Genomic DNA, 18492 nt, shown 5'->3' on the forward strand with positions numbered 1-18492 from the left:
ATAAAAGAATTTCCTGATCCACATGACAAATCAGATGGATGAGACGTCAAATGTGTTAAAGGATGCTGGATCTCCTACAACATAGCCTTCAGGAAAGAATTGTGAAATGCACATACTATACTACTTTCAACCTACTGAGACATACGTAGAAGAGAATTAAAGTGGAGTTAGCAAGTTTTTTACCTTCTCAAAACTTGGGGTGTTTGCTGTCCCATGAATAATCCATATGGAAAGATATACAAAAAGACTAAAGCAATTTGCAGCATCTACCTCTGCTTCCCCAATAAAACCTCCAACTCAACGTTTGGAGATGTTGTTAACCCTCTGAATATCCTCCTGGGATAGGACTGATCTAAAAGTAAGCCTGCTTTCAATATCCAGGGGAGCTATGGGAATGATCCCCAAATGAAGCCCACTGTGGTAGCATACATTTGCATTAACGAAAAGTAGACCAAGAAATCTCCCACAAAGAAACTTTTACATTTGTTATTCTCTTTCCCATTGTAATCTGTATCATGAATTCTATAATAAATAACAACACTGGCCAAAGAAAGCAACCAGTTAAAAAGATGTACCAGTACATTTCAGTATCCATAACCAAACTTCATATCTGTCAAATTCCCAAGCAACTGACATAAACACCACCGAAGCTTGGTCATTGGTCTCATACAATCACTCCAGTTCTTAAGTTATTAATCTCTATCTGACCTTCCAACTAGCCGACAATGGGTACACAACATAGCTAAAACTCCAAGGGTGAACTTCATCCAACTCCTGCAAGTGATAATTTATTTTATTTTTTTTAAACCTTTATTTATGAATGCACAATACACAGCGTCTGCCTACAACCCCGCAGGGCCGGCCGCTATGACATAAACGGATGGTTAAAAAGTAAATTCGGAGACAGTACGTTGTTAAAGCAATCTCTCGAGACTACATTGTCGGATGGAACATAGCGCCATATCAAATAGGATAAGAAAGGTTTAATTTTATAATTTTGTCGAAAAGAACAACACACAAACACATGGTATCATAATGGCAAGGGTCGCTGGAGGGGGGGAAGGGGGGAAAGAACGCTAATAAATAAGGAAGCACATATGGCGAGGGGGGGGGCGAGCACGAGAGAGAAAGCAAAGGCTATACTGGAAATTGGAAAGGGAACGTCAATCATGGAGAGGAGGGGAGAGGAACCTCATAGTCCAGCGGAGGGGAGCAAATGTCTCCGCGGTACGAATTCCACTGAGCCCAGACCCTGGACCATTTCTTGGGACGCCCCCGCGCCTCATACACAGTTTTTTCTCGGAACATGCACCAGTCCATGTTCTCTTTCCAGGCACTGAGCAATGGTAATCTAGGGGAGCCCCAGAGCTGCGCTATATCTCTCTTTGCGACCATGTTGCCCAGAGTAACCCAAAGTGTCTGGGCAGCATTACAATCCGACGGTTCCCACACATTGAGCAGGCAACGTCGTGCTTCGGGAAGGAGTGGGATCCCGGTGACACGACCCATAACATCATGCACTCTAGACCAAAAGGCTGCAATCATCGGGCATTCCCACAGAACATGAAGGAAGGTACCATCCATACCACATCCACGCCTGCACCGTCCATCCGAAACCAGACCCATTCGCACCAGACGCATTCCGGTCAGATACACACGGTGAAGGATCTTCAACTGGACAAAACGAAGCCGAGCCGGGATAGCCACCTCCTTAGGGGAGGATACAGCTGACTGCCAGTCCTCGTCGTCAAGTTCGAGCCCGTCAGCCGTCCAGGAAGCACGAAGTTTCTCAAGTTGGTCAGCCCTGTTGTTGACAAGCTTTTTATAAATTAAGGAAATAGTGCTATCGGGGACATGGCCGTCTAAAACACGATCCTCCAAAGGGGAGGACTGCGGGATATCGGTACCAGATGGAAAGACGGAGGACAAGGCATGTCGAACCTGCATATACCGGAAGTGCTCCCTATCATCGAGCCGGTATTCCAGTTTCAATACCTCGAAGGATTTAACAGCGCCCCGTGCCCATAGATCCTCCACCTTACTGATCCCAATCATGTCCCACTTCTCAAATCCTTTCGTCTTCCACAGATTACCCAACCGATCCGAGTCATACAATGGCGTCATACGTGTCAGCCTACCACCCCAGCCCGTGGCCACAGTAGCATCTCTCCATGCCCGCACTGCACATTTCGTCGGGCCTGTAAGGAGTCGAAGGGGTGCCTTTGAGTACAGAGCCCTATTAAAGTTGCCACCAGGCAATAATAGTTTATCCAAAGCAAAGGCGGGAGCAGGTTCCGGAGCGTACGTCGCATGGTTGATAGCGCTCAGGTGTGAGGCCCAGTAATAGCGTCTAATATCCGGCAACGCAATACCACCATCATACCATGAGAGGGTGAGCTTGGACAAGGCAATCCGGGCACGACCATCCCAAATCAGTTGTCGCTGTAAACTCTCAACCTCACGGAAGTAGCGAGCAGGGACAGGATCGAAAAAATTCTGCAGGGCGTAAAGAAACCGGGGGAGCGACATCATTTTAAAGAGTGCCGCTCGGCCCAATGGGGATAGGGGCAATTCACGCCACCGTCGCACGTCCTGCTTGAGTCTACGGAGCGGAGCATACAAGTTCCGCTCGTAGCGGACCGAGGAGATCATAGAGACATAGATCCCCAAATACTTGAAGCCGTCAGTCGCTACCAATATGGGAAACCTGCGAGGCAGAGGCGGCAGCGCCCCGGCTATGACGTAAACACAGGACTTGGTCCAGTTGATGACTAATCCCGAGTTCTTACCGAAGGATGTGAGAACGTCGAAGAGGACGTTAAGCGACTTTTGAGGGGAAGTAAGATAAAGAAGGATATCATCCGCGTACAAGGAGACACGATCCTCAAGATCTGGAGACCATCTGATCCCCTTAATAGAGGGTTCCCACCGAAGCCACGCAGCAAGGGGCTCAAGCGCCAATGCGAATAGAAGCGGGGAGAGCGGACAGCCCTGACGAGTGCCACGGCCTAAAGGGAAGGGGTCAGAGCATCTACCATTTACCACAACCTGAGCCAATGGTCGTTCGTAGAGGAGCCTGACCCATGCGATGAAGTTAGGACCAAAGCCAAACTTAGCGAGAGCCGCCCAGAGATAGGGCCATTCGATAGTGTCGAAAGCCATAGTGGCGTCTAAGGAGGCGACCACTGCCGGCTCGGCGAGAAATGGAGCCCTCGCGAGAACACTGTGGAGCCTACGCAGGTTAAGGGCCGTGTTCCTGTGCGGGATGAAACCGGATTGATCCGGATGGATCAAGTCGCAAATCACCTTCAGCAACCGATTGGCCAGAACCTTGGCCAGGAATTTGGGTTCCGCGTTCAGGAGAGAGATGGGGCGGTAGGAAGTGCAGCGGTCACGAGGCTTGCCATCCTTATAAATGACCACTATGGTAGCAAGGCGCTGCTCGAGGGGGAGGCTTCCAGCCTCAACCGCCTCGAGAAACATGTTGCGCAGATGGGCGGCCATCTTGTCCGGACAAAGTTTGTAAAGTTCAATGGGCAGTCCATTTGGGCCCATCGCCTTTCCCGAGCGCAAAGATCGGATAGCAAGGGCAATCTCATCAACGGTGAAAGGGGCCTCCAAGACAAGACCATCTTCATCTGAAACAGTAGGCAGGGCGATATCTCGCAATAGCAGCCTGGAATCAGCCTCATCCCGATCACTAACAGGCGTATAAACCTTCCGGAAGTGGTCTACAAAGCAATCAACAATTTCACCAGGATCGGAAACACTCTCACCGGATTCGCGAACAATGACTGGCACAACACGACTCGCTCGTTCAGCCTTATCCAGCCATGCCAGGAGCTTGCTAGCTTTGTCACCCACATCATACAGTCGGCCTAGTTGATTCGCTCGCATCAATTTAGCAGCATCAGTGACACAAGCTTTATAATCAGCTTGTTTTAGTTCCAAAGTGTGCAACAATGCAGGCGTGTCATCCCCACCCAACTCACTTTCAAGTGCAGTGATCTCAGTTTCAAGAGCCAGAACAGCCTCCCTCTTTACCCTACGCTAAGCAGCAATGAGTGATAGAGCGGAACCCCTGATAACCGTCTTGAAGGCCTCCCAAAGAACAGTAGGGGAGGTGACCGAGCCCACATTCTCATCGAAGTAACAATCTATTGCCTTCACCAAATCTGAGCGGAGCCGGGGGCTTCGGAAATGCCAGGGAGGGACCGGGGGGACCCTGTTACCAAGTAGACCACCCACAGAAATCTTAATCATCAAGGGGGAATGGTCCGAGATACCCCGGGGAAGATGTCGTACCTCCCGGACAGTGGACAGAGTGGAATCTAACATAAAGAAATAATCGATACGAGAGAGGCTGCCATGCGCACCAGAGTGAAAAGTATACTGCTGGAGTGTGGGGTGTAGTGAGCGCCAAACATCCACCAGGCCAAAAGTATCAGCCATCTCATTGAGCCACATCTGGGACGGCAGCAGGACTCTAGGGGGAAGTCGATCACATTCACCAGACATAACAGAATTGAAGTCCCCGCCCAAGATTAACAATCCATCAGGAAGGCCAAGAAGAGTCCTGCCAAGATCAGCATAGGTGGTAGCCTGCAACCCCGGGGGAATATAAACAACAACCAGCACAATCTGTTTACCCTCCCACCTCCCGGAGACAGCAGCATACCGCCCGCGGTCGTCGAGGATAACCTCGTCAATAGCAAGAGCTAGGGAGGACTTCACCATGATACCCACACCCCGGGACCCAGAGGTGAAACCAGCATGTGCGACCAGGCAATAACCCCGGCGGTCGAGGGCCTTACAAGCATTTCCAATTAAGTGGGTCTCCTGAAGGAACACAACATCGGGGGCATGACGCCTCAAAAATTGTAACACAATTCCCCGCTTGATCCTGTCACCCAACCCGTTGACGTTCCAAGAAAGAACCCGCATTTCACCCCCCCCATTGCGGCAAAGGCGATCCACCCCATCCCCCCTCCACAACCCCAAGTACGGAATAATTGCAATCAGTGAAATACCATGAAAAAAGAGACATAACAAACAAAACGAAACACAACCAAGTCCCCAGGAACCAGCCCCCAAACAGAAACCCGTTACAACACCCCCCTCCCTGCACCCCTGCTGACTAAAAAGCCACCCCCAACTGCAGTGTGCCTGTCGCCCCATCTTATCTACACAAAGAACCCCCCGAGGAGGAAGGGAGAAATCACCCGTTCCCGCACCGCCACGGGCATAACCATAGAGCACACAGTTAATTTACTCTGTACAGTACGTAGTCTCAATCTGGACCTCCGGGGGCCCATGTTACTCCTGGGCCGTTGCACCACCTTCTGCACCACCAGGGCCTCCGCTCTCAGAGTCATCCGTCGGCAACGAGTCCAACCAGTCGGCAGCACGCTCCGGCTGATCAAAAAAGTAGGCGCGTTCTCTAAACTCAATCTGCAGTCGGGCTGGAAACAACATGGCGTACTTCAGTCCCCGGTCTCTCAGGCGACGCTTCACTCCGAGGAACCCAGATCGTTGTCGCTGCACTTGGGGAGTGAAGTCAGGATAGATGGAGATAGAGTTATTGTCATATTTCAACGGGCCGTGTTTACGGGCGGCCTGGAGGATAGCGTCTCTATCTCGATAGTGAAATAGCCTTGCACTGATAGGCCTCGGCGGGCCTCCTGGTTTCACCTGTCCTCCTGGAAAACGATAGGCGCGCTCTACGGCAAAGAACTTACTGAGTCCAACCGGAGCAAGTTTAGCAACGATAAGTTCCTCGACCAATAAATCGATCGAGGCAGCACCATCACTTTCCGGCACTCCAACTAGGCGTATGTTGTTCCGCCTGGCCCTGTTGTCGTAGTCCTCCATACGTTTAAGCAGCAGATCATGCGAGGCACGCAGATTCCCAATCTCAGACTGCGCCTCCGCCATTCCGTTACGAGGCTCGACGCCTTCAGGTCTAGTGCCTTCACCCTCTCATTCGTTTTGGCAAGATCGGTCCGAATAAGAGTAACATCCACAGCCACTGTGTCTATCTTGGACACGATGGCTTCGTATTGCTGACTCATATCGGCCTTAAGTCCAGAGATGGCAGCCAACAGGTCTTGGAGCGATACTTCAGAAGAAGACGACATGTCCGTTTGAGGTCCTTCAGCGCCCACGCTTGTGACACCGGGGGAGCCTCTCGGCTGGGTGTAGCGTTCGATCATATTGGACTGGATCGACCCCCCCCCCGGGTTACAGTCTTCCTGCGTTTTTCGGCCTCAGGTTTTGTCGCCATGTTGCAATCGATGGCGGCCGAGAACCCAAGAGAGGCAGTGGGACGGAGAAAAATCCAGAAACTCTGCAGTGCAGGTCGAAGAGGGAATACCGCAGGCCTCCTTGCCAGCCCAATGATGGAAAGTGTGCACTGTGAGGGCAGCAGGCGAAGACAAAGTAGGAGGAGACAGAGACAATGAGGCCGGAAACCGAAAGTGAAAGTGGTGCACCACCGGTGGGCCAGATGCCAGGCAGCCGTTGTTGTTGCATTACAGTTCGGCCACAGTAGGCAGCCGAGTCCCCGGTCGCGTCAGTGGGCAGGCCAAAAAGTTGAAGACGACAGAAAAATGGTCCCCGAGGTCCGATTTCGACCAAAAAAGGATCGTCAGCATCAGTGAGAGTAGCACTTCAAAAGCCCATCGAAATGATCAGGATAAGTGTAGGATAGATAAAGAAGGGCGGCGCGGGTCTCGGGAGCTCTCTGCTCACGCGACCATCTTGGATGCCCGCGTAGCTCCTCCTCCCCTGCAAGTGATAATTAAAGCCCACTCACCACTATGACAGCTAAACTGCACTGTCTGTTTTCAACTATGAATATCAATAATGGTTCACCATATCGAATTAATGGGCACGCTCAGCGTGTACCATGTCGATATCTTGATGTCCACTGCTTAACAGGAACCTTATTGTGCTAAACCATCATCAACTCCCTATTGCTACATAGTTATTCCATCATCAACTAGACCGTGAGATCAAAAGAAGCAGAGTAAACGCCATGGTTTTGTGATTTTCATTCCACTGTAAACAAAATATACACCCAAAAGTTCTCCACCCTTCAATACTTCACCATAGAGATAGGAATGTCTTCATATCAAATTGAGGTCAAAGCCTCATAGTACATTTTTTTTCACCCTTTCCTAATGACAAATACTTACAGCATCACTACTCAAAACATACATATCTAAAGGGTGCTATTCTAAAATGACCATCACAGGCAATTTTGGTCACATGATACAAGATGCCATACAAGTCTACTCCTCAGATCACCTTCCTAGTTCCTGCACATTGTATTTGTACATGCTGAAATGCTTGGGTCAACTAAATCTCAAAATCTTTTTCAGAAATATAAAAAAGCATGGCCCGAAGCAAGCTCAGCAACCTTTCCCACCATTCCCTGACAGTGGCCCGGGTGTCCAGAGGTATCTAAAGGCTTGGCAGGACAGCCGCGGTCCCGCCAAGCATATAACGACTATCATCACTGCCACTGATTTCATGGAGGTCTTTCCTCCCTGAAAACAGTAGCAGTGAGGAAAGAAAGGGGCCCTGCAGGGCCCCCTTGTGCCACACACCTCGTGTATGCACACAGGGGGCACAACATGTACCCCCCCTGTGTGCAAGCACAGAAGTTCCAGCACAGCAGGGACTTTTAGGTCGATGCTGGAACTTCCTTTGACATTGCCATTGCGGTGCCTATTTTACAGGCACCACAGTGGGAACAGCAAAGCAAATGCCCGCCAATTACTTAAAAAGTCATTATTGGGTGGGCGTCCTCATTCAGCCTTGGCGCAGCTTCAACCAGCCGAGAGCCAACGCAAGTGCGCCCAAGTCGTAATCGGTTCCCAAGTCTGTTGAAGTTCTCTGTGCTAGCAACCCATATAATCCAAAATCAATCCCACAATCTAAAAATAAACACTAATCATATGCGGATTACTAAAATGGAGAAATACATAAATTCAATCTAGCTGTTTCTTCTTTGGGCACATCTTTAAGCACACTGAAGCATACTCACTGAATCTGGGGACCATTCACAAAACATACAGTAACTTTACTTACACCCCCTGGCTTTAGCCTCTACTTGCAACCTTGGTTAAATCTCCCTTACTGAGCCTGGATCCATGGTCTCTTGACCTTATCAAATTCACATGCATGCAGGATTGTTTTTTTGCAGGAAGCCCCAGTCACCTTTTGACCGTGCTCGTGGCCACGCCCCACTCCATGATCGGGCCATTTGAAACCAAACTTGCTTGGTAACTTGTTTGCCGCCCACAGGTGTCGGGAGTTGGGTATATGCCACCATCCCTCTAGGGTCGGCTGTGCCTCATGGTTCTGCGCTACTTGGCGCATTCCCAGGTCTGCTAGTAATGGTAAATCTGGGAATGCTATATAACAAAAAGGAGGAGTACCACCATAGATAAGGCTAAAAGGCGATATCGGTGGGATGAAATTCTAATTAGGAAAAAAGAAGAAGTCCTTCTTTGTTTTTAATAAACCCCTCACTCACCGACCTGGTCGGTGACATGCTTCATCATCGGGGCCACCTTGACAGCCGAATGCCGTCAAGGTGTGCTGCGACACCTGAGATACAGTGGAGCGGGTATGTGAGTGATGAATGTAGAAAAAGAAGTAAGTGAGTTAAAAATTGTCCTGGTATGGCTTATAAACATTTTTTTATTCTAAGACTACTGGACAATAATAAAAACAGTGTGTGTCGATACAATAAAGGTTTTATTATGACCAAATGTATCTGTAATATATGTGCAAGGTCTACATGTTTCAAACCGAGTGGAAAATGCCGGTTTTTCTTCAGGACCAATAAAGGAGTTGGGTGGTCAAGGTACACTAACACCCTGCCATACCTGCAATCCTTTGTTCCCTAATAACAAAAGTAGTTATAGGGCAAGAAAAAGGTAACCCAGAAGTGGTTACATTAAAGGCAAAAAACCTGTAAAGAAAGAGAAAGTATAAGTCACAAAAACTCGTTACGTGCCTGCAACGTAGTGAAGTGACGGGATCTGCTCTCTCTGTGAATCATCCCACATCCATTTAATGCGGACTACTCAAGTGCGGTAATCGAGTATTATTTCGGTGAAACTAGTATTGTTTCTGGACACACCTATCAATGTAAGTGTGAAGGTGAAAGAGCGTAATTTGTTTACCGCTTGCTTTCTTAGGTTGAAAGTGCGTGCCTAAGTAGCATTCATATCCTAATAGTGCCAAGGATTACCGACGTGCTACTGCTAATGCTACAACTTGATCCAAACATGACAATACAGTACAAACACTACACAAAACACATATTATGAATAAAACGTGCTTACTCCTAGTTAGGGGTTAATTGACTGCACGGGTTTAGAGGGAAGGGTGGCCACAGTTCAGGAAACCTATTCTGTAAATGAAAAGTAAGATGGATCAGCTGAGTAACCGATGGTATGCTTATCGGTACCAAGCTGCTGCTCGAGTTGGGCAAATTGAAACGGACGCGTTTCTTTTTCGAAAAGCCAGGACCTACTTACAGTTTCAGTGGTCAGTTTACAGCCATGTACCTATTACGCCCCTCCATGCGCCCGTCAAGAGCCAAATGCGGAGCCGAAGGTAAAGGCGGCCGCCATCGGAGTTGGGGTGGGCGTGGTTTCTGTGGCGTAATGACGTCACGCGGCCATCGGGGAAACTATGGAAGCCCGTTAGGTACAGGGGGGTAGTCATAGAAACGGGATTGCGTTTCAAGGTGCTCCATTAAGAGGAACGTCTAGGCATAGGGGGTTGTCAAGCAAACGTGATAGCGTTTCGCGGTGATCCAATCCGGAAAGGATTTTTTGACAGGCTGAGATGGAGGTTTAATTGGCAAGTATAGAGAAAATGATCGCAGAGATGTTGTTCATATTTTCACTTGTATGGTCGAAGTGGTTTTTTTTTGGAACAAGTGACATTTGAATTATGCAAGGTATTGGGTAGACATTCTCCCTGCTAAAGAGAGTTAAAAGAAGACGGGGTCAGCACCAGGGGGTATATGATCCTAGAGGATCAAGGGCAGGATATCATACAAAGGGCAGGGAAACTCAAAGAGAATCAATCATTCAACATGGGATATATTGAGACCATGGGGGGTTGGTGTACAGGATATAAACCAGTGGGCTTAGAGTCTCATAAAGGTACTCAGGAAGGTCAAACGTTAGAGTACACTCGCCCATGGTATATTATAGTTTAGGCCATTTAGATGTGTGGATAGTCTGTATACCCATCTTTTCTCCTTCTCATACAGACGTTTCTGTAAGTTAGGTCCAGAAGACACCTGCTCAATGATAGTCCAAAACATGTAGTTTGGTGTGTGACCCTTCTCAATAAAGTGATCAGTTAGCCGGGTTGCATTTTTCTTGCAGCGTATAGTGCTGCGGTGTTCGCAAATCCTTTGTTTCACTTTACGAGTGGTCATTCCTATGTACCGTTTCTTACATGTACATTCGATCAAATATACCACATTATTGCTATTGCAGTTGGTGTGTGAAACCTGCCTCCAAGTTTTACCAGCTTCCCGGTCCAGTGTTTTTGTGTTCCTGGTCAGATGACATACGCTGCAATCTCCGCAGCGGTAATGTCCGGTTATATCCGGTAGACCCCAAGTTCTAGTGATAGATTGTGTGGCTGATGCTGTCCTTGCTTTGGGTCTAGTGTTGACAAGAGTGTCTTTTAGACTGTGTGACTTTTTAAAAGAAAACAGTGTTTTTTCCCAGTGTAGATTTCCAGTGTTCACGATAGCCCAGTGCTTATTTATACTCCTGGTCACTTGATTCGATATTGAATTGAATGTGGTCACACATGTCAGGGGTATTTCATCATTTGCCTCAGTTTTTTCTTCAAGTAGTGCCTCTCTGGGCTGATTTCTGGCCCTCTTCTGGCATTTGTTCACAATTCTATTGGGATATCCACGATTTCCTAATTTCTCAGATAAGTCCTTTGCTTGTTCCTTGTATTCAGACAATTTGCTGCAGTTTCTGCGCAGTCTTAAAAATTGTCCGTAAGGTAGGTTTTCCCTGAGAGGGCGAGGGTGGAAACTCTCAAATCGTAACAGATTGTTTTTTGCGGTAGGTTTATAGTGAGTCCTTGTCTCCAGGTGATTGCCTTCTTTGCTAATAACTACATCAAGAAACACAATTTTTTCTTTATCATAGCAATTTGTGAATCTGAGGTTATTGTCACAGGTATTTATCCAGGTGATGAATTGATCAAGATGTTCGACAGGTCCTTGCCAAATTGCCAGGACATCATCGATGTAACGTCTCCAGAAGGTCAAGTTTTCGCGAAAAGGGTTTGTTCCATTCAGAATGAACTTATTTTCAAAATCATATACGTACAGACCAGCTATGCTGGGGGCAAAAACGCTTCCCATTGACGTGCCCCCAGTCTGCAAATACAAGGTACCCTCGAATTCAAAGTAGTTGCGTTTTAGAGCCATCTTAGCACATTCCAAGATGAAAGCTTTTGGTGTGTGAAATGGCCAGTCTGTATTATCCAAGGTGTTACCCAGGACTTGGATGGTATCGTCCTGGGGTATGCTTGTGTACAGACTCTCAATATCAAAACTTAGTAGGACAGTATTTTCATCAACCTCCAGATTCTGTAGTAAGTTTAGTAGGCTCTTTGTATCCTGTAGGTAAGTGGCCGATTTTTGAACAATAGTTTTTAAGAAAAAATCACAGAACCTTGACAAAGGTTCTAACAAGGAGCCAATGCCTGAAACGATTGGGCGTCCAGGAGGGGGTAGCCTACCCTTATGCATTTTGAGCAAGATGTAGAAATAAGGAATTTTGCCTTCAGTAGTACACAAGTAATCTGCTTCCTGCTTGGATATTTCACCAGAGGATTCTGCAATTTCGACTAATTGATGAATTTCCGCTTTCAATTCATTAGTGGGATCTGTATTTAGAATCTGATAGTTCCTGGTGTCGCTGAGGAGTCGGACACATTCCTCGCGATTGGAGGTCATATCCATAACCACCAGCCCACCACCTTTGTCAGCTGGTTTTATTATAGTGGTTTCACAGGCACGTAGTTCCTTTAATGCTGTGTTTTCTGCTCTGCTCAAGTTTTGAAACTGGGAGGAGGCCTGCATCTTTTCAACATCATTATAAACAGCTTGTTCAAAAGCAATCAATTCAACCGGGGTAGTGTGTGGTGGTGGCATAAAGGTGGATTTTACCCTTAGTCCACTCTCATTTTCCACTTCACATTCTCTCGGTGGGCCCTGTTTTTCAAAGAAAGCTTTTAGTCTTAGTTTTCTAAAGAAACCAGCCAATTCACAATGTAATTGGAATTTGTCCAACCGGGCTGCGGGGACAAAACCAAGTCCCTTGTTTAAAACGCACTCTTCAGTAGGTGTTAGAGGTCTTGAAGATAGATTGGTAACTAAGGTTTCGCACTGCTCGGGCCTGCCTTGCTCTTTGTTCTGTTGCTCACTGGGTCGTCTTCCTCCCAGTGTACTTGGTTGGGTTGTCTGTTTTTTCCTCTTCCCCTTCTGCCCCTGTGAAAAAAAGGGGGCTGAAATTGATTTTGATGAAAAGGAGGTGGCTGGAAATGTGGCTGGAAAGGAGGTTGCCATCCATACATTGGGAAGTTCGCTGATTGGTTGAAAGGGTCTTGAAACATCGGAGGATTGAAACCAGGCCAGAAATTTCCTTGCCCTCTTCTACCTCCTCTGCCTCGCTGTTTGTTAATACTAGTATTTGACCCACTAACACTGCCTGATGAGTTACTTGAGATATCCAAATCAGATGTAGGCTTTTCCGTGCGCCGGTGAAAGGTTTGCATTGCTTTGGAAATACTCCAGCTCTTTCCAGAAATTTAGACCGCACAACAAGAACCGGGGATTAAAAAGAAAAAAAGAAGTTGCTAATATTGGGGGACTGCTTTGTGTCGCGGCTGACTAGCGGAGAACATTGCACTTTTCACCCCACGTTGCCAACATGCAGAGGCGCAACTAGAGATCCATATTTCTGGGGTGGGGGGGGGGGGGGTGGGGGGCTAAGAAAAAAATCGGGGGAGGGTGTAATTCTTCCAGCAATAGGTAGAGTAGAGATACAGGGGCTCTAAGAAGGGGTGAAAAAACAACACAGCCTAATGAACAAGCAAATGGTCTTTTAAAGACCTGTGAAGTACTGGGGTGCAGCTTTGTGTGTGCCCGGGAAGCTGTGTCAGCTGGGCTGACGCACAAGAGGGGGGGGTCGGCTGAAGTCCTTTGAGCCCAATGGGGGTTGTGCGCCTGTCAATATGTGCTCACTGTTCAATGTGCAGCTATTTTCTTTTTCAGACGGCCCCTTAGCCTGGTTTAGGAGTGTGGCGCGCACTAGAAAGATACCACCCACAGTACAATACAGAACGGTGTCCTATTTTTACAAAAAAAAAACAATAGCAACTGTTCCACAGTGGCACCCTTGCTGCAGTCTCAGCAGAGAGGGCAAAGATTGAAAGAGCGCGGAGTCCGACTCCACCTCAAGGCCGGTTCAGCGGGCATCGCTGGTGGGGACGAAGTCGTGTTTCAATGTCCATCTTTCAAGGCAAAATTAACACAACTTTCTAGCCATGATCCATTATGCGGCTTACGCTATTTACACAAAAAGCCAACCGGCCTCTCTGTTGTCAGGTGAAAGGATGCGATGCTTAATAGCACCGACATGAGCTCGAGATCCGAGCCATTAGTACTGTGAGGTTTTACGAAATTGCCCCCTGAGGGCAAACCAACATTCCTCTGAGACCAAAGTACTTAAAATACCTGCGTCACGGTGCAGCTTCGACAGACATTTCCAGATATCGCTCACCAGAAGCATTTTATGAGCAACACTGCATGACCTAATGAATCAGAAACAAGCATATCGCTGGGCTAAATTGAACGCAGAGAGATAGCCTAGTGGGCACAGTGCAGGGTGCAGAGATCTGTCAGTCACGTTTCAACCAATGATAGTAACACCCACGATAAAGGGAGCAGCATATCAACATTCAGCCTGCGGTGGGCGCCATTTAAAATATCAATATATCCGGAGCGATGCCTGCTCTGTCGGCGCTGGAGGTGTCGGCTCTTACCTGTCTCGGCCTCCACTGGTTGGTGCCAGGCAGCTGACAGGCTCCCGACGCCCTGGCTCCAGGATACGCTGGGCGTCAGGGGCAGGCGCAGCTCTGCGCTGAGAGGCATTCCATCAGGAGGCCGGGACTGTTGTCGGGTGCCATGGTGCGGAGTGTTGGCACGACAGGTGCAAACGGAGGGCGAGGCTGGGGTGGGGTGCAAACAGTGGAGCAGGCGTTCTCAGGAGCAAACCGTTCCATGACACACTGCCCGGGGCCTGCCTCCAGAGAGATGGTGTGTGGGCGCGGCAGGGGGGCCACCGTGCTTGAAATGGAAAATAGATATGCAGCTACTTAGAGCCAGAGTACCTGCTTGTTTCTGGGAAGTGCCGGCACTCTCTACTAAAAGCATTACGTCTCTCTTGAGAAGTACCGATACTCTCTATTAAAAGCATTACGTCTCTCTTGAGAAGTGCCGGTACTCTCTATTAAAAGCATTACGTCTCTCTTGAGAAGTGCCGGTACTCTCTATTAAAAGCATTATGTCTCTCTTAAGAAGTGCCGGTACTCTCTTTTAAAAGCATTACATCCCTCTTGAGAAGTGCTGGTGGTACTCTCTATCTCAAAATTAAAAAGTGCCGGTACTCCATACCGAGTGGTACCCTCCAATTGAAAGCAATGGGTCCAGGGTGTTTATTCATTCATTTGTGTGCAGCCGGATGAGGACAGCTATATGATGAGGTGACATTAGTCTGCCTGCAGGCACATACTTGAAGAACGCTTCGGATAATATTATTTATTGAAGTAGCCCGGACCACAATCAATCGTTTCCTCGTATTTTTATAGCAGGTGTTACATTGACGAGGAGTGACCACAAATTATGAACAAAGGAGGAGCCATAGAGCCTGCCTCAGAGTTAGGTGTAGATAGAAAATCGACTGATTTCCTGAAGAAGTGCCCAGTTAGGAGGAGAATCCGCAGGTGGAATATCCTCTACAGAACTCACCCCGGTATTCATCTCATATCAGGGTTCAGCACTTCTGCAAACATCGGGGGCTTTTCCTTAACCAGCCAAATCGAAGCCCGGCCCTATATAAACATTGCTCACTTTCCATTGTTCCCTGCCACAGTCCAATATCATGAGATGTAACTCCTTCCACAGAGGCGTTTAGCAAGCAGATTACAATTGAGAAGGAAGGCGTGCTAAAAAAAATAGAATGGCCTCGTTTTCATTTTTCACAGGGCCGTTTGGACATTGCTGTGTGAAGTCAGTCGCCATGCCTTCACAGGGAGGCATGGCCGGGAGCAGTGTGGTTTATTTATGTATTTGCAGCTATACATGACATCAAGTCTTAAATGGGTGGAGGAGCGCTTTATATAAGGGCAGCTGCAATCCACGAGCACCTAATGGTTTGTTACATTAGAAAGTACTGAAGACAGCCTGCATGATGACAATTACCATCAGCATGGAAGGCAGACTGCGATGAGATTTCTAGCCGCTGATACTCCTCATCACCAAGCTACCCAGGTTGTCAGGAATTTTGAAAATCCAAGGAAGATCCAAGTGGAGCTGCAGCCGCCATCTTTGTAGTTCCAGGTATGCTTATTAATAAAAAGAATGTATGTATTTAAAGATTTGCTATCCATGTTGATCCTGAAGAACCTATCATGGTAGCGGCGGGCAGGTGGTCTTTTCCGACTCCAACATGACTATTACCATTCATGCCCGATGCAGTGTAGCGGTCTAGACGATCTCATTGCGCAGAAAAAGGAACTAGGGGCCTTCTGGAAACCACAATGTCCATCTTCGATGCCTCAGGGTGCCCACCTGCGATCTAGTCTGTCAACCTCCCCAAGCGTCCTTGTAGGCACAGTGCACAGGCTTGACTGCTTGCCTCTTGCTCTACAATCTTAGGGATATCAAAGACTGCCTGCAACCCTCCATCGGGCACCTGGACTTTGCCAGTTGTGAGTACTACCCTTGCCTGAGGGGCCCCCTCCAGTCTATGGCCTCAGAAGCGGATTTCTGTGCTGTTCTGCAGAAAAACTCACAATGTCCCTACTTGGCACCAGTTGGAACAGATGCATATGCCTTCACCGTCGACGCAGAGCCTTCATCACTGAGACCTGATGGAAACCCAGGACCTCCAGCGTGGTTGAACGACGACGCATTACCTTCATCGCCGAAGCTCGATGACGACACAGGGACCCGAATGAACGGCTCGGTGCTGAAGCATCGCCTACACATCTTCGGATCGATGACAACGTAATGCCTCTTCCTCGCAGTCTCTCAAAGTCGATGCTTGTCCTCCGAGAAGGTACTGTGTTAGCGGGCCCTGCATGGCTTTGGCATCCAACTCGCACGCCATCCCAGTCGGCCTGACTTTTCATATTTGATCCGGTCTACCACTACCACAAGTAACCCCTTAGCGCTATTGATTTTTAAGCACTACAGTTTAAGATATTCTTAAAAAATTCATAACTCGGGTTCTATTTATTGGATTTTGGTCGTTTTGGTCTTGTTTTGGTCAATACATCAAGCTCTATTTTCCTACCCATGAGTGGATTCTTTTTGTGTGGTGTTTTTCACTGCTTTACTGTCATAGGTGTTTCACAAATACTTTACACATTGCCTCTTACACTGTTTGACTGTCGTAAATGTTGCACACATACTTTACATTTTGCCTCTTACGTTAAGCCTACCTGCTCTGTGCGAAGCTACCAGAGGGTGAACACAGGTTAATTTAGGAAGTGTTTTTGACTTACCCTGACTAGAGTGGTGGTCCCTACTTAGACAGGGTGCATAATTGTGCCAACTAGAGACCCAATTTCTAACAATATATATATATATATATATATATATATATAGCCACACGATCCAACCAATTCGGTCGAAAGAAACGGCAAGCAAAAATGTTTATATATATATATATATATATATATATATATATATATATATATATATATATATATATTTCCACAAAACGACTTTACCTTCAAAGAAGTTGACTCGAGCCCGGATCCTTTTTGCGTGAAGTTTTATTTCAACACAGAATGTCAAGCAACACCCGACGCGTTTCGGTGCAATATATATATATTTATATTATCCACAATTTGCCCTGATGCAAAGATGCCACACGGCAGATGAGTGCTTCATCAAAAGCTCTTTATTTCAGAACCGGCCGTTTACTTCATCGGTGAAAATCCCTAACGCGTTTCAAAGCCGGGAGGCTTCTTCTTTAGAGGGTGACGCTGTGAAGACTGACTGCTCGCCTAGATACCTGCAACACATGCGTATATTAAACCCCAGTGGGCCTCACAGGTGAATTCAGTGAGTCATAGCTTTCAAGTATGCTGGTACTGGTAGTTTTATAAAAACTGCAAGATGTATTTCCAAGTGGATTCAGTCTTAGTTCAGTGTCAAATTAAAAACAAAGTGTTACCCAAGTGGGCTGCAGGAAAAAAACAGCTCCCTTTCACTTCGCTCATCTGCGCCGCCAGGTCACAATCTTCGAGATCTTTTGGCCCCAATTACAGTCCTTGGTGGGGCATCCTTTTCGGCCAGGCTGCCGAATTAACAATATCCACAATTTGCCCTGATGCAAAGATGCCACACGACAGATGAGTGCTTCATCAAAAGCTCTTTATTTCAGAACCGGCGGTTTACTTCATCAGTGAAAATCCCTAACGCGTTTCAAAGCCGGGAGGCTTCTTCCCAGAGGGTGACGCTGTGAAGACTGACTGCTCGCCCAGACACCTGCAACGCATGCGTACATTAAACCCCAGTTTATATATATATTCATTCTTAGAAAAGCAACTGAAAATCCAAATACCAGAAAATCCTGTGCTGGCTCTTGTGGGTGCCTGCCTATGCCAGGTACCCCAATAAAACTCCAGAAGTTGGTATATTTTGCTATGTTGGTGACCTGATCATTGATTCTGCAGAGATGGAGATCTAAGCTTTTGTGGATTGCAGGGAGAAAATAAACAAGGTTAGGAAAAGAAGAAAGATGTTTGTGGCTCAGTCAGGCCATGTAAAGACATTCTATAAAATTTGGGGTTCCTTGCTGGCAAGTTGAGGGCCGAAAGGGTTGAAACTTTGGGGTGATTTTGTTGAGGGGTGATAGGTTCCTGTGGGACCTTATGTATATGTGCATTTATGAAAGGGATAGACTGTTGTTTTTAAAAAAATAAGAAGGCAAAGCACTGTACCGCCAAAAGAAAGAAGAAAAATAAATGTGGTTTGGATATCTATTGTGGCGCAAAGTTAGGTAGGTGTAAGCGGAAAGTGCCCCAAACTTCAAAAAAGGCTGAGCTCGGAATTAAAAGTCATCTCTTTAAATTTAGCATATGTTTTTAATGCAATTCTTACAGTGTATTTAATATTTGGAAAGGAACAAT

The 18492-nt window shown here is 47.2% G+C and overlaps 1 protein-coding gene across 1 annotated transcript in view; it reads right to left on the reverse strand.

Moving 5' to 3' along the window:
* Positions 1-14247, reverse strand: part of LOC147751046 (uncharacterized) — a 417403-nt gene extending 403156 nt beyond the window's left edge. Inside the window, exon 1 of the mRNA XM_086937652.1 lies at positions 14113-14247. The gene's annotated coding sequence lies outside the window, so the exon portion shown is untranslated. The remainder of the gene's footprint in view (positions 1-14112) is intronic.
* Between the last annotated feature and the right edge of the window lie 4245 nt (positions 14248-18492).

This window comes from Lissotriton vulgaris, chromosome 1_1 (assembly GCF_964263255.1).
Source record: "Lissotriton vulgaris chromosome 1_1, aLisVul1.2, whole genome shotgun sequence".
In the NCBI taxonomy this organism is placed as follows: Eukaryota; Metazoa; Chordata; class Amphibia; order Caudata; family Salamandridae; genus Lissotriton; species Lissotriton vulgaris.